Source organism: Cibotium barometz, chromosome 54 (assembly GCF_041138505.1).
Source record: "Cibotium barometz isolate CiBa-2024 chromosome 54, ASM4113850v1, whole genome shotgun sequence".
Classification (NCBI taxonomy): Eukaryota; Viridiplantae; Streptophyta; class Polypodiopsida; order Cyatheales; family Cibotiaceae; genus Cibotium; species Cibotium barometz.
In genome coordinates, this window is record NC_141099.1 from 38,782,265 (window position 1) to 38,798,525 (window position 16,261).

At 40.8% G+C, this 16,261-nt stretch overlaps 1 protein-coding gene across 1 annotated transcript in view; it reads left to right on the top strand.

The window, feature by feature from the left end:
* Positions 1-12,068: 12,068 nt before the first annotated feature.
* LOC147608131 (uncharacterized) overlaps positions 12,069-16,261 on the top strand; it is a 29,995-nt gene continuing 25,802 nt past the window's right edge. Inside the window, exon 1 of the transcript XR_015264601.1 lies at positions 12,069-12,270. The gene's annotated coding sequence lies outside the window, so the exon portion shown is untranslated. The remainder of the gene's footprint in view (positions 12,271-16,261) is intronic.

Here is a 16,261-nt window from a genome sequence, read left to right on the forward strand (position 1 = left end):
AGAGAGTGGCTGCTGGTGAAGAAGCCTACAGCTTCTTGGATGGATTCTCAGGCTGCAATTAGGTGTCAATAGCACCAGAAGACCAGCATAAGACAACTTTCAATACAATGTGGGGGACGTTTGTATACAGAGTCATGCATTTCGGTCTCACCAATGCCCCAGCAACATTCCAACAATTGATGTGCACAGCCTTCAAGGACTACTTGCAGAAGTTGTTGGAGGTAGTACACACTCTCAATGGGCAGCCCATCTGGCTTACTTAAGGAAGGTGTTTGAGCGATGTCGATTATATCATATATCCCTAAACCCTTTAAAGTGACAATTTTGGGTCCAACATGGTGTGATATTGGGACTTATTATCTCAAAGAACGGTATATCTACGGATGACAGCAAGGTCAAGTTGATCTTGGAGCTGCCAAACAACAGCCCACTAATTGCAAAGGTGTGCAAAGATGTATGGGCCACGTTGGGTATTACCTTCGCTTCATAATTTTCAATGCTAAAATCACCAGGCCATTATACAAGCTACTCATGTCTTTGAATGGATTGAGGAATGCCAAGAAGATTCTAATGGACCATCAAGCCTTATTATACTTTGTGAAAAATAAGCCTTGCACCACGGGAAGAATCACACGCTGGTTACTATTACTATTGGAATTCGAGTTTACAGTTACAGCGGTAAGGAAAGGGACACAACATGTGTTAGCCGATCATATGTCAAGAATTCCAAATGGGAAACCAGCAATTGGTGTTGACGATGACCTCCCTAATGCTTGTTTGTTAAAACTGGACATGGTACCCGATGGAGCAAGGAGATATCCGATTATCTAGCTTATGGTTTTCCGCAACACCCTTGAACAAAGATAAAATGCGGTGGCTTATCAAGCTTGTTGCATCTTATCAATTAATTGCGGGAGAACTATATAAGCTAGGTAAAGACAATGTTCTAAAAAAAGAAGATGTGTAAGAGAAGATAAGTTCGTAACGATATTAGATGAATCTCATTCAAGAATAGCAAGAGAACATTTTGCTAGAGAGATTACGGCTTACAAGGTACTTCAAGCTGGATTATGGTGGCCTACATTGTTCGGGGACACCATAGAATTTGTCAAAAGGTGTGAGGAATATCAGCGATTTGCTATCCCACAACAAAGGGACAAGATGCCGCTCACCCCTATTATTGTAAGACAACCCTTTAAAAAATGGGGGGTAGATTTTGTCAGACCTATTAGTTCAGCAGCACATCCATCACAAGCCCGCCGATATGTGATTGTGGCCACAAATTATTTCACCAAATGGGCAGAAGCCAAGGACTCAAAGCGAGCTGGTGCACGAACAATAGCAAAATTCTTATATGAGAAAATTATCTCAAGATTCGACTGTCCATTAGAATTAGCTAGTGATTGATCATTTACTCGCTGGATTCTTAGTAATCCATTGGAAATCATCACCTTATTATCCAGAGGCTAATGGTCAAGCAGAGAGTACAAACAAAATTTTGTGTACTATCTTGACGAAAACCTTGGAAGTAAGTCGAACGAACAGGGAGCATAAGCTGACAGCAGCCCTATGGGCATATTGAACATCATATACGGTAACAATGAGATACACTCCCTTCCGTCTAGCTTATGGTGTTGAGGCAGTAATGACTATGGAATACCTAGTTCCGAGCTTAAGGATTGCAGTGCAAGAGCATCTAACAGAGAATGCATTAGCTGAAAGGCACATGAACATGGCTTCCTTGACTCTCCTAGACGAAGAGGAACCGAACATTGAGCCAACACGACTCAGGGTGGAACTCTCTACGGCTAAATGCCATGCAATGAGCATTGCACTAATAGATACGGGATCAAGTCATAACATGATCTCATATGAGACATGGGTAGCCTTAGATAGACCGCACCTTGAACCCACCAATGCACAAGTACGTAGTGTACACTTGATAACTATGAAAGCTGAGGGATTTTTAAGTGTTAACACTTTCATCAAAAATAATTCCTTGGTTGGAAAGGTGTTTGTCATGCCTACAAGTTCCATATGGAAGAGGAAATGATCCTAGGAAAATCTTGGATTTGCGCCAGCAATTGTAATATCCAATCGGAGAAGAGGACTGCACTGCTGCATGGGGGCGACAATGTCATGTCCATACCCTTATGGAGCCTAACAAACAGAGGGAAACATGCCATGATTGAGGAGATAGCAACACCATGCACGATGACATCAACTCATGAAGCAAAAAAATCATCAGTTTTGCAAACCCCACACAAACAATATCCAAAGTCATAGGGTACACAGCAATGGGTGCCCAAGGTTCATCAACTCAGAAACCAACCCCACAAGGTGGAGAAGGAGGTTAATACGGAACCCATAAGAAGGATTAAAAAGGGCCCAAAAATCAGAAATGGCCTTTACAAGCAAGTTGGCAGTACTCCTCCAGACAACCCAACACCCCACAAGGCATTCGTAAACAATGGTTTCCGAAAGGATTCATTACTAGCACAAGGATACTACCAAGGCAATACAGCAGTGTGGGTGCCCAAAACCCACCTAGTGCCATTTTACAAACCACTCCAAATATAAAGGAAACGGTAGTAAATGCATGTGGAACCAACTTCCAACTAAAACCAATGCTCAAATTGCACAAACACTGGTACAGAGGAAGAAGACAACTCAACAAGATGGGTTGAGAAACCACTTCGAGATCAAGGAGCTGGACAAAATCCCTAAAGGGAGAAATCACTTCGAGAAGTTTAGTAAAGGGACAAGGATAAAAGCCCCAAGCCACAAGACTCAGTAATAATAACATTGTTCAATTGGGTGGAAGGAAGAATCAAACACTCCCAAATGGAGCTCAAACGTCTGCACAGCAACACCTATCCAAAAGTGCCAAGGTGTCACCTTGGTTCCCATGGCAATAAAAAGATAAAGATATCCATTAGCCACACAATGGATACAAGGTAGAATTGGGTATCATTCACTCATTTAATGCATATTTGAATGACTGAGCAGCATGAAGAGAAATAGAAGGTATCAATCTTGCACACTCATGATCCGAAAAAGTTCACGCCATGAACCAATCTTAAAAGGTTCACGTCGTAAACGTTTCTAAAACTCACGGAATTCCCTCTCATGGGATTTTGTCTCACGGAAACCCCCCTCACATTATTAACTCTCACGTTTCTATAACTCACAGGATTTCGTCTCACGGAATTCCCTCTCATGGGATTCCATCTCACGGAAATCCCCCTCATGCTATTAAGTCTCACAATTCTAAAACTCGCGGGATTCTGTCTCACGGAAATCCCCCTCACGTTATTAACTCTCACGTTTCTAAAACTCATGGGATTCCGTCTCACGGAATTCCCCCTCATGTTATTAACTCTCACGTTTCCAAAACTCACGGGATTTCGTCTCACGGAATTCTCCCTCACGTTATTAACTCTCACGGGATTCCATCTCACGGAAATCTCCCTCACATTATTAACTCTCACGGAATTCCCTCTCACGGGATTCCATCTCACGGAAATCTCCCTCACGTTATTAACTCTCACGTTTCTAAAACTTACGGGATTACTCCTCACGGCGACTTCTTGCAGTTTCATGGCACTGCTAAAAACCTGCACTTTCACGCTCCATAATTGACATGTTCAAACTAACACACCTTGTTTATTGCTCCCACCACTAACACACTTGCCATTTTTTAAAAGAAAAGAAAAGGAAAGAAAAGGAGTGGTACCTACCCCACAAGTCTGGAGACTGATTTTCTTTCCATGTACAGAAATTGACCTCAAACCTCGAAGCCGTAGAGACCCCCGCAGAGTAAACGGGCTAGCGCTTATTACAGGCTCCTCGGGGTGAGTCAAAAGAAGAAGCCAACGCGGGGCCAAAGATGAACTACTTGGGCCCATATGCCCAAGCCTTCCATGGTGCCATCATCAGCAACCAAGGAGATCCATATGGCCCATGGAAAGGTGGCGCTGCAGTATCATAGCCCAGAGTGCCTCCAAATCCTAGAAGAGGCAGAAGTGAAAGAAAAGCTAGAGGAAGTGGGCCTCGGTAGAATGGCACATATTCTTCCCAAGAACATCGACACATGGGGCTTTTAGCCAAGTACATTAAAACTTACAACACAACTACCAAGCAGGGCATAGTAAACAAAGGCCGATGGCACAACAGAGCAAGTCCTGATCACGAAAGATCTAATCTGTGAAGCTCTGCAACTCCCACCACCAGTCAAGGTACACGCCCATGCCTTTGACAAGATGCCTTTGGATGCTATGCTAAAGAAGAGCTCATATAGCTCCAATGGGACTAAATATGAGAAGATCCGGGATGAGGCCACAGAAAAGACATGCAAGGCAATGTCGTTGATCGTGCAGGTGAAGCCAATGGACCGCTACTACAACAGGGTCCCACTAAACAGAATTGCAAAGGTCCATGAAGAGAAGGAGGAGGACTGGGCATACTACATACACTGGGAGATGGAAAACTACCTCGAGGCCCATCAGTCCAAGATATGCAACCCCTACTTGCTGACATAGGTCCTAAACCATGTGGCAAAGAGGACCCTTCTAGAACCCGAACCAGTAGAGTAGATGCAGTTAGCACTACTTCCACAGCAACCAGTGCCCTGACAACTGCAGAGATAAAAGAGGGCCAAGCTGTCCTCATATAAACACAAGACATAATGAAGGAGATAAAGAAAGGGAGGAAAAAGAAAACAGAAAGGAAGATGAGGGGCATCGTTCCTAACGTGGCTAAGGAATCACAAAGGATAGAAGCTGAGCTGGCACAAGAGATTAGATCATTCCAGGAAGTACTAACACTACAAGAATCCACTGTCAGTTAGGCCACTTGAGAACAAATGCAGCAGATTAGTCCTCCTCAAAGCTCATCGGAGCTTATATTCACAAACATGTCCCCACTCAAGGATTCTACCATGGTGGACACACCTGCAGAGCGGAGATGGAGCCAGAGACAGCAGTCGAAGCAATTCCGGGGGCTGAAGGAGCACAAGAACTTGAGACAGTAACATCAATCCCAGTGCAAGATCTAGCAATGCCACTTGATACGTGTAAAAGACCAAGAGATGAAGATACATCCAGTCTGAGCAAAAGAAGGTGTCTAGAGGATAAAGAAAGACTACCCCAGTTGTCCTTCCTATATAACATAGATTATGAATAGTTCATGCAAGAACTATGGAAGGTTTGGATGGACTACTAGACCTGCTGCATGCTAGACTAGAAGGGGTCGCAACATGCACAAGTGCACCATTATAGGAGTAGGAGAAAAGAGTATGGCGTTGCCATCTCCTCACTACACACATGCTTCATGATTGTAATGCTGCACTTTGGAAGCAAGTTCAAGAATCAAACACACAAGTATAGACCTTAAAGGAACACTTGATAGTAGCAGAGGCCATGCATCAAGATGTAATCATGAAGAGTTTGAAGGCCACTGAGGAGCAAGAGGCTAGGTACAAATCACTAGAAAGTAATAATTTGGTTCTAAGCCAAACTATTGTTCAGCAAATTAAAGAGAATACGGATCGTAAGGCAAAGCTACAACAACAGGCTAAGGAGCAACTCCAGAAGGAGGTTACCCACAACTTCGGGCGAACAGCTCTTCATGCCCATTAGGTACAAGAGCTCCAACATATGTCCATGGATAAAGAAGAAGAGCTGCAAAGCCAGATCCAGCAGTTATCCTCAAGTCTGAAGGAAGCAGAAAGTAGGGCTACTCACTTACAACAAGAAAGGGAACTAACAAACAAGGCACATGCAAAGAAGGTGAGAGCCCTTAATGATACCATTAGTGCCAATCACATTGAAATGCAAAGAATGGAGATAGCACACTGAGAGGCAATGGCACAAGTCACTCAACAGTTACAAGACAGCCAAAGACTGGCTGCTGTCGAAAGGCTTCAGAGAATCACAAAGGATCAAGAAAGAAAGGCTACTGCTAGACGTGCCTAGGAGGATGCGAGACGCTTCGAGGAGTTGGATGTTGCACGGATGGTCCGCCGTGAAACAACCATATGAAACCTCCTCACCATGAATGACTCCCATCTATAAGAATTGGAATGCCAATTAGCAATACAAGACCGCAGACCGCAGTCAAGACAAGAGCCTATGGATGAAATGCGCCTACTCCTTGAGCCAGCCTCACAAATAGGTCAGCTCGCCAGTAACCCCTCGGGCCCCTCCTCAAACTCTTACTCTATTTTTGTCTACACTAACCCTCTCCTTACTTTAATATGATATAAATTTGAGGACTTAGGCGTAGGTGAACTAACCCTCATTAAGCAAAATACTAAGCGTGATGCTGACCACACTATCATAATGGGAATTTTGTGGGGAGATAGAGTATTAACTAATCCACAGGATATCTACTTTTATCCATTACACCCTATTGTGTTAAACCTTCGTAGTTAGTCTCGAGTACCACAAAACTCTGAAATTCTGGACAATAGTGTCGAGAAATTAGACTTGTTTATTCTAGATGATTTTCTCGAGACACCGGCCAACTACAAGGTGGTAGCACAAAGTTATCAATGGATTATAAGCCATGGGTGGCTAGAAGTCTAATACTCACCAGCATTTAAACTTATGTGAGTCTTCTTTATATCACCCTTTCGGAATTCTGAAACTATACTCTAATATCTATAAATATTTAGAATCCATGTTAACCAATGTACTTTACACTTTTGATGCCAACCATATTAAATATCCTAACATAAATCCAGAGGATATCCCTGAGCTTCACGATTTTATGAAATCTCACAAACCTAGCCACCCACCCCCAGCTCAGGTCATGGTCAGGAAGAGACATCATCTTCATCTTCCATCTCCACTTATCCAATATATTCTAATGTGACTAGTAAACTACTTAACCCCTATCCTAATGCCCCACCTACTAACAAGTCTCAGGCCACTCTCATTCCTCAACATATAGATTTTCCCACTAACCCTCAACATATAGATTTTCCCACTAACCCTCTCACCCTCGAGGAGATATTGGCCCCATACTGTCCCCCCAACGGCAACCTCAGAAGGTACACCATATTGTCCCCCCCAAGACAATATTCAAGCTTTTACTGTGATGATACAGTTTTGGAGTCATTGTCTAGTGCAGAATATGAAGGCTTCATTCGAGCTCGCAATACACTGTTAAAGCCGGAGCTTATGTTCAAGGTGTTAATGCAAATAACACCATTTGAGCCAACTTGAAGAATTCTACCTGAGGCCTACTCCAAGATCACGCCGACAAAACAGCATTATGTACCATACCCTCTACAAGCACCTCGCCCATATTTAGAAGAACTACTCCCCTTGGCTGGAGAGGGTACATTGTGGTCTAATGTGCAAGGCAGACAAAATTAACCAATCCACACTTGGCTGACCTACTGGAAATCCAAATAAATACCTTCATGGTCTAATGTGCCAAGGTAGACAAAATTAACCAATCCACAATTGGCCGACCTACTGGAAATCCAAATAGTTACCTTCATGATCAGTTATTGCTTTCACAGGTGGATAAGTTATTGCTTTCACAGGTGGATAAAAGCTCACCTAGTCCACACACGAGGGGGCTATGCAACTATCATCATAGATGATGCACATCCTAAGTTAGAGAATTTTGGAATACAGCCAGACTGGAGAAAGGAATTCTTAACAATTCCAGAATACAGCCATGTCTATATGTGTGCACCACCAACTCAACGAGTTGACCCATTGTACATGCCACTAAAGAGAAGATGAACTCCACTCAAGTTTCATGAGGCCAAGCAATGTGACTTGCATGTCTGTTACAACTTCCCAATCTTCATGCCAACAACCTTTACAAACATACAGGAGCAAAGAAAACAGATGCTCACTTGGATGCAGGCATGGCGTCGAATCTCGGACCCAGCAATTGTGGCCAGTGTTCGATTCTTAAAATTGCCAATGGTCCTAATTGATCAACCCAAAGAACCATATGATGGATATGAAGCTAAACAACTCCAATTTGACATGAATCGAGGCCCATCTGATAGGGGTATGATGCTGTATTATCATCGTCTTCTACGGTGTCTTCCTGCATATATGCATGTTACATTCGTGGACATGGTGGACACAGGGTTTCGGCGTTCACACTCAACAAAACCCTCAAAAAGCTTCAATCACGCTGAAACTTCTACCGTGATCAGTTCGGTGACCAGGTCTTTCAACCTCGGTAGTAACAGGTTATGTGGACAGAACTTGCATCAATTAGGGAGGGATGTTAATCCCATTTTGGATTAACAAGTATGCTCCTCCAATTGAGGACACTAATAAGTGTCATGAAAAGACACTATAAAAGTTGTACATTGTGAGATATTGGTCACCCAAGGCCTTAGTAAAGTAAGTTTTGGGCGCCCAAGCATGAATAAGGGCCAAATATTAAGGCATTTTCTTATAATAAAAAGACATAATCCCACTTTGTGCTATTGAGAGCTCTTCTTGTGTCTTGAGAGAGATTGAGAGAGAGAATTCTAGCATTTTTGCCTCTTCTATGCATGTATGTTCATGCTTGTGTGGGAGAGTGAGAGAGAGTGATTGCCTTCTGCGACGACGGTGTGAGCGACTCTACAGTGATAGCATGGAGGTGGAGCTTGGAGGTTTAGAGCTTACAAGTGAGCTTGGAGTCCTCAAGGGACTCAAGTTCAAAGCATTGGTAAGTGTCCTATGACAGTTGTGTTCTATTGCTCTTCCCTTAGGTGAATGCATTGAGTTCCCTCTTGGAAGTGTGGTAGCCCATAACAATTACTTGCCAAGCTTCTAACAGAGGTTCTCTCTTACCAAGCTTCTAACAATTACTTGCATTAAAGAGCTTCTAACAAAGGTTCTCTCTTACCAAGCTTATACACGAAGGAACTTCTTGTAGAGAAGAATAGCTCTTACCAAGCTTATACGCGAAGCAACTTCTTGTACATAAGAATAGCTCTTGCCAAGAAAGATGGCTAGACCAAGGGAGGTTGCTAGCCCTTGGCCATCATAGCTCGAAGAAGCCATTAAAGGAAATAGACACATGAAATTTAGGCATTAAATGCAATATCCATATGTAAGTTGATTTATTTTTGATGTACTACCCTTCAACCCTTCACATGCGAGTGTGAAACTTTCAAAACGTTCACTTTTTGTATTCTCCTTATTCAGTTGTGTAAGTTGAGACACACAATTATTTGCAAACTTGACCATATCACCCTTCCTAACATAGGCCAATTGAAGGCAGTAGATCCATCCCTTCAGGCAAAAGCCATGAGGACGTAAGCAACTATAATACTTGGGCAAGAGATCACCACGACAACAACCTAATTCATGGGAGTGCTCCTTGGGAAAAGGAGAGAGAAAGAGAGGGATAGGCCGGTGTCACATCAGGGCAAACACTCATCTTTGTAGCTGAGCTAGGCCAATCAAGTTGTTCGCTTGAGTGTAGGGATATCACACCAAGTTTAGGAGGGGTGAGTTGGCATGCCAAATCACGCCCTGGTATTGGGAAAAGCTAGGCAGCCTAGTAAGGGCGCCCAACTTGAGGGAGAAACTCTTCAAACCAATCACCTGCATCAATTAGCCCTTTTTTTCAAGAGTCCGGGTGCCCACGTGTGACAACACCAGTCCGTCCATCCTTGTTCAAGAGAAAAGGCACCTATCTAGGCCCTGCCGTGTCATTTTTGGGCACCTCCCTAGTGTGACAGGGGCCATAGTTAAGCTTATGAAGTGTTGGATGCACTGTCTTCCAACAAAAACTAGTGATCCAACCATTCCCTCTCACATCCTACCCTTGCATCAACTTCCAATCGTTGCATGGAAACACCCTCCCAACTTCACTACTTCGAAGAGAGAGAGAGAGAGAGAGAGAGAGAGAGAGAGAGAGAGAGAGAAAGAGCCACTGCATCGCCCTAGATGTGGTTTTGTAAACCACAAGTGCTTCGTTGTATAGAAAGTAAATATGTGTTTGTCCTTATTTCTCCCTTACTCTTAAAAAAAAAACTAAATACAACTACAACTTTTTTCTAAAAAAAATTCCATTATAGAATAATCATATTTACAAAATCAAATTAGAAGAACATAATCAATCTTATTCAAAACAAAATGTGATTAATCTTTATGTATTTAGAATATTGTCTTTAAAATGTTATAAGCTTTATCTTCTTATTTAAAGTTGATCGACCAAATAAAAATAGATCATTATAGTTACAAAAGTTAAACAAAATATAGCAACCCCCTCATACTTGGTGGAGGCAAAGGCTATCGATAAATGGGAAGATTAAGCAACGGTTGTTATTGTCCACATGGCAAGCTCATTAAAAATAGATCATTATAGTTACAAAAATTAAACAAAATATAGCAACCCCCTCATACTTGGTGGAGGCAAAGGCTATCGATTAATGGGAAGATTAAGCAACGGTTGTTATTGTCCACACGGCAAGCTCATAAAAAAGAGGTCATTAATATAGTAGTCCCCATAACAATCATTCATACCATCACCCTCCACATCGGGCAAGAGCACATACATATTTATGTAACCAAGATATGGTGGGTCATAAATTAGGGGGAGTTTGTACCCACTCAAAATTTTTGGGGACATGTCAAAAACGATAAAGGATCTACTAACCAACTAGGAAAACATATATCATGCAAAATAGAAATAAATCAAAAACTTATGGGGGAAAAAGCTCTAGGAAAGAATGGTTGCGTGTCATATTGAGGAATGAGAAAAGGCTACTAAGTACAAAATAAGTTAATATTAAGTTGGGGCGAAATACATGTGAGATGAATGATTAATGATCCACTCAGTTTGTGACTCGATGCATGTAGCCACTTTATTCTCACCAATTCGTGCAAATAAAAGATTATCCAAAGTTTTAATAAGGGAACAAAAAATAGGCACCACTGTTTATAAGTATATCGTGAAATAGGTGAAGGATGCTGAAAACTATGGTGCATATTGAGAGACAGATCTTGTTTGGATTGATATAAATACAACATTTACCAGTTGAAGAACAAAGCTGATTAAAAGAAGAGTGATATTGAAAACATGTTAGCTCACCTTTTTTTCTAGTAGATACCCAAATTCCATAAGGGGTGGGCAACGTGTTACTTCATGTTGTGAGGCGATCGGAGTTACTTTATAGGAGTACCCTTGGGAAAGGCAAAACCACCACAAACACCCCAAGTAGCAAAGTTGTCCCTCCCAAAGAGGCTAGAGGGGACTTGAACCACAACCTCTTGATTATGAGCCTAAGACACTACCACTATAGTGACTAGACTAACTTCAGGCAACTGGTAGCTCGGTTGTTAAGGTGTTCAATTGATGAGTCCAAGATGATGATCATGGGCTTGAACCTTGCTAGCTACATTGCCTTTAGTTTTGATGAACCCGAGATCATGGTCGTGGGCTTGAACCTTGCTGGCTACATCTTGATGCTACCTTGAATTTGCTTGTACCTTGTAGTAGATATGTGGGATCCACCAAGCTCTTAGATCGTTTTCTTAGTTCTTGGCCAAAATTATATATATGTATATTATAAATAAATAATAAAGTAAATAGATAAATAAATATATTATGATTTATTATTTATATAGATATGTCACCTTAAGTTGCTCTAATGGTAAAGGTTGAGGCTAGAGGTTGTCGTATGGGATGTCACGGAGTTACTTCAAGGGAGCCACAACCACAAGTTGTCCATTCCAAAGACCTAAACCCAGGTTAGTGTCACGGCAGGCTCTTGCCCAAGTATCTTAGGTGTTATCCAAGTGGTAATGGATCTATCCCTTACAGTAACTCCGTGCCATCCCCTACGAGGTTACTGTTACGGCGGGCGCTTGTCCAAGTATCATAGGTGGTATCCAAGTGGTAATGTTATGGCCGGCTCTTGCCCAAGTATCATAGGTGCTATCCAAGTGGTAATGGATCTAGTGCCTTCAATTTATGTATGTGCGTACTCTAAAAATATATGAGGTGGGAAAGTAAAAAATTACGAATACACTATTCCTCATCAAAGCTTTCATATGTAGCTCGTCTATTTTCTCTTCCATTACCAAACTTTATCAGCCTGAGAAATTTCAAACGCAGAAGCTCTCGAGCTGTATCTCTATTTGAGAAGTATACTGCATCAACTTTCAAGGGGCTTACTCGGAGATCAAGCAAGGCAAGGGTGTTTGTTTGAGGCAGAGCAATGGACCAGTGCATGTGAGCACGCTTCTTGGAGTCAAGGCCTGCTCAGCTCCGCAAAAAAGCATGCTAAGAGTATGTTTTCAAAACCCATTTGTTGCTGTTAAGTATGTAGCGTAAACCTTTTTGTATATGATTTTGAAAGAAATGTCTGCAATTGCCCACTGGAACATGCTTTAGTAGGAAATTTCAGCTTGTTTACCCCATGTTGGCTTCTCTTTCATATGTATTGCCTATCATGGATGCTATAGTAAGCTCCAATTGAGGCCATTCCAAGAGGATGATAGGCCATTTCTTCTTGCATCCAACTAATTAAGGTCTTGCGGTGGACACAGAGGTTGATTCCTTATATGTTGTGATTGTGATGGCATTGCATATGGGATTTTTTCCTTGGTGTAGCAAGTTGGACGAGGGTCACCACACATACATGTGACCGCTTATTACCTTGGGTCTAGGTGCCCATTATCTATAGACTGCCCAGCTCTACATAGTCAGTTGGACGAGGGTCACCACACATACAGGTGACGGCTTATTACACTGGGTCTAGGTGCCCATTATCTATAGACTGCCAAGCTCTACATAGTCAGCAAGCCAACATTTGTGAGAAAGACTAGTTCAAGGCCCCATATCTTAGGCCTTCTTCCCTTCACAAGTCCATCAAGGGTTCTACTGCAGGACACTGAGAGGTCCTAGAAGAAATGGGCATTGGATGGTTCATAAGAAGACACTTCATGGTTTGAGACATATCTCATAAGGACCTGTACTACCTCCTCAAATCTCCTCTCACTTGAATCCCCAAACCCTTGTAGCCCTGCACACATCCTTGTTACACCAAGACTTTGCAAAACCCTAGGAAGGCAAAGTAGCCAACACGATCAATTGAAACTAGCCAAACAATCCTTACCCAAACAGCAAGCTCTCTTTCATCCTTAAAGTTAACTTTCCTATAAGCATTCCACCCATGCATGGTTATCCCGAGATGGCTTCCTTTTCCCACAAAGAATGGGTCAGCTTCTTGTGGCCATATCTGGGTGGTCATGCCCTTAAAAGTGACTTTGTTATGCTCATTCTACTCTAACCCATGCTAGCTTATGTATGCATCTTATGATTCCTGGATGATGGAATTATGTATTATAATTGCAAGCTATGCATTCCCAATGATGAGGGAACTAAGGGTCAAATTCTGAATGAAGCCCATGACAGTCTTATTGCAGGACATCCAAGTTCATCAAAACCTACATGTCTGTGAAGAAAAGCTTCTTTTGGCGTGGTCTAAAAAAGGATGTGCTTAATCATGTACATCAATGTCTGACCTGTCAAAAAGTCGAGGCCGAGAGAGTAAAAATGCCTGGGAAGTTACATCCATTAGACATCTCCCAGATGAAGTGGGAATGCATCAGTATGGATTTTATTACTGGATTACCTTCAATGCAATCAGGTTACAACTCCATCTTCGTGGTAGTTGATAGACTAACCAAAATTGCCCATCTGATTCCAGTAAAAGAAACCTACACTGCAGTGGATGTGGCCAGAGTGTTTCTCAAGGAAATCTTCAGATTGCATGGTCTACCTAGAAGAATAGTAAGTGATCGAGATCCCAAATTCACGTCAAGATTCTGGACTGCATTTTTTGAAGCAGTAGGAACTTTCTTGGATCTCAGCACAGCTTACCACCCTGAGACCGATAGTCAAATAGAAAGAGTAAACCAAGTAATCGAAGATATACTTCGGTCATGCTGTGGTAGGGAACCCAAGAAGTGGCTAAGCTATCTGCACCTAGTCGAGTTCGCCTACAATGCTTCTTATCATCGAAGTATTGGGATGAGCCCTTTCAAAGCTCTGTATGGACAAGATTGCTTAACTCCATTAACTTGGTCCGACCCATTGATTAGGGTCGAGATGTCCAGACAAATGCTTGACGATATGGAGCAGCAGATACAGTCAATTCGCAAAGATATAAAAGCTGCCCAGGATAGACAGAAGCAGTATGCAGATAAGAAGAGGACAGACAGAGAATTCGAAGAAGCAGATATGGTCTTCATTCGAGTACGTCCCAAAAGAAGTTCTCTATCTCTTGGGATTCTTCTGCCTCCTCATCTCAAAGTACATAATGTATTTCATGTCAGCCTTTTAAAAAGTATGTACCAAGCCCGAATCATGTGCTTGATGAGATGAAATCTTAACTTCTTCAACCCAAGGGCAGATGGAACTCCAACCTGAAGAAATCCTTGATGTTCGAGAAAAGGTTCTCAGGAACAGAATTCTGAGAGAATTATTGGTCAAATGGAAGCTCTATCCTTTTGAAGATACCACCTGGGAGAAAGAAGCCGAACTGTTGCGGGATTACTCTCAGTTTGTGAGATGAAGGACATCTCGCGTTTTTCAAGTGGGAGAGAATGTAAGATTTCTCCCCAGCCTCTCAAGATGTCCAGCATCTTCCCATGTAATCAATTCCCTCTTCAGAAATATAAAAGATCTTGTTTCTACCTGTTTTGGTCTAGAGAGAGAAAATATTCTAGAGAGAGGTTATTCAGATTTTGAATATTTTTGGATGAAAAAATATCTCTTCTTATTAAAATAAGTTCCCCCGAAATAAAAGTTCAAAAAGATTTTCAGAAGGTGCATTAGAAATCAAGTATAATCTATTTAAGAGGTCTTATCCTAAGGGTCCAGATTTTCTGAAAATTTTAAATTAAGGTTTTGAGGGGCCAATCAGATTCATCCAAATGTGTGGAGAAGATAAATAGAAGAAATAAAGAAAATCCCCCCAAAAATGAGTAAATACTCACATAAGATGAAGAGTGGACTAAGGACCAAAGGAAATACTAAAAAATGGATTTTTGATACCTCATAATGGGAATTTTTTCCTCATGAAGGAGGCGCCTATTTCACATGTGTGGTGGAGTTTTAAATTATCAAAAATTGAGATATTTCATTTCTCTTCTCTCCTAATTCAAGACTAGTTCCAAAAAGTAAGCTAAATTGACCTAAAAATGGTCAAAAAAATTGACCAAACTGATGTGGAAAATTCTACTCTACTCCTCCTGAAAGCCAAGAACTGTGAATTTCTTAATAATTCACTAGTTTTTGACCATTCTCTCTTCTAAAGATTTGGTGGCCACTCTTGTTGCAAACAAGAGTAGATCCCTCAAACCATCAAGCCAAAGGAAAGCTCCCAGAATTCATGTAAGTTAGAAATCTTATATTTTTCTTTATTCTTTTAATGGTTTTTTAATTTTTGTTTTGTTTGAAATGATAAATGGATGGTATGCCTTGTTGGAAAGGCTTTTCCCCTCTCTCATTCTTAAAATCAGCCCTTCTTTATCCTAGGTAAGTGATCTAATAGTTGGAATTAAACTTTTCATATTGTTTCTCTTTTAAAAGTGAAAATTGATTAGTTTAGAGTGCTTAAAATCAATTGGGGTTAATTTTTAAGTAAATTAAAGTAGGAAAATTTGAAAAAACGGTCAGTCATACAAATGAGGTTATGGCGAAATTTTCTAAAATTTTGTGAGATAAGTTTCATCTTTTATTATTCTAAAAGAATAATCCCTATTGTTTGTGTATTCTAAAAGTGTCATTTTCATTCTATGCATAGAAAAATGCACAGTAGAAATATATTTATTCTAAAAGTGTTATTTTCATTAAATATAAATTCTATGCATAGAAAGATGCATATTGGTTATTTTTTTTATTATAAAAGAGTGATTTTCATTAGATATAAATTCTATGCATAGAAAGATGCATATTGGTTAATTTTTATTATTATAAAAGAGTGATTTTCATTAGATATAAATTCTATGCATAGAAAGATGCATATTGGTTATTTTTTATTATTATAAAAGAGTGATTTTCATTAGATATAAATTCTATGCATAGAAAGATGCATATTGGTTAATTTTTTTTAATTACAAAAGTGTTACTTTGATCAATATTGATTTTTATGCATAAATAGATACATAAAAGAATATTTTTTTATTATAAAAGTGTTACTTTCATCAAAATGGATTTTTATGCATAAATAGATGCATAAAAGAATAATTTTTATTATAAAAGTGTTACTTTC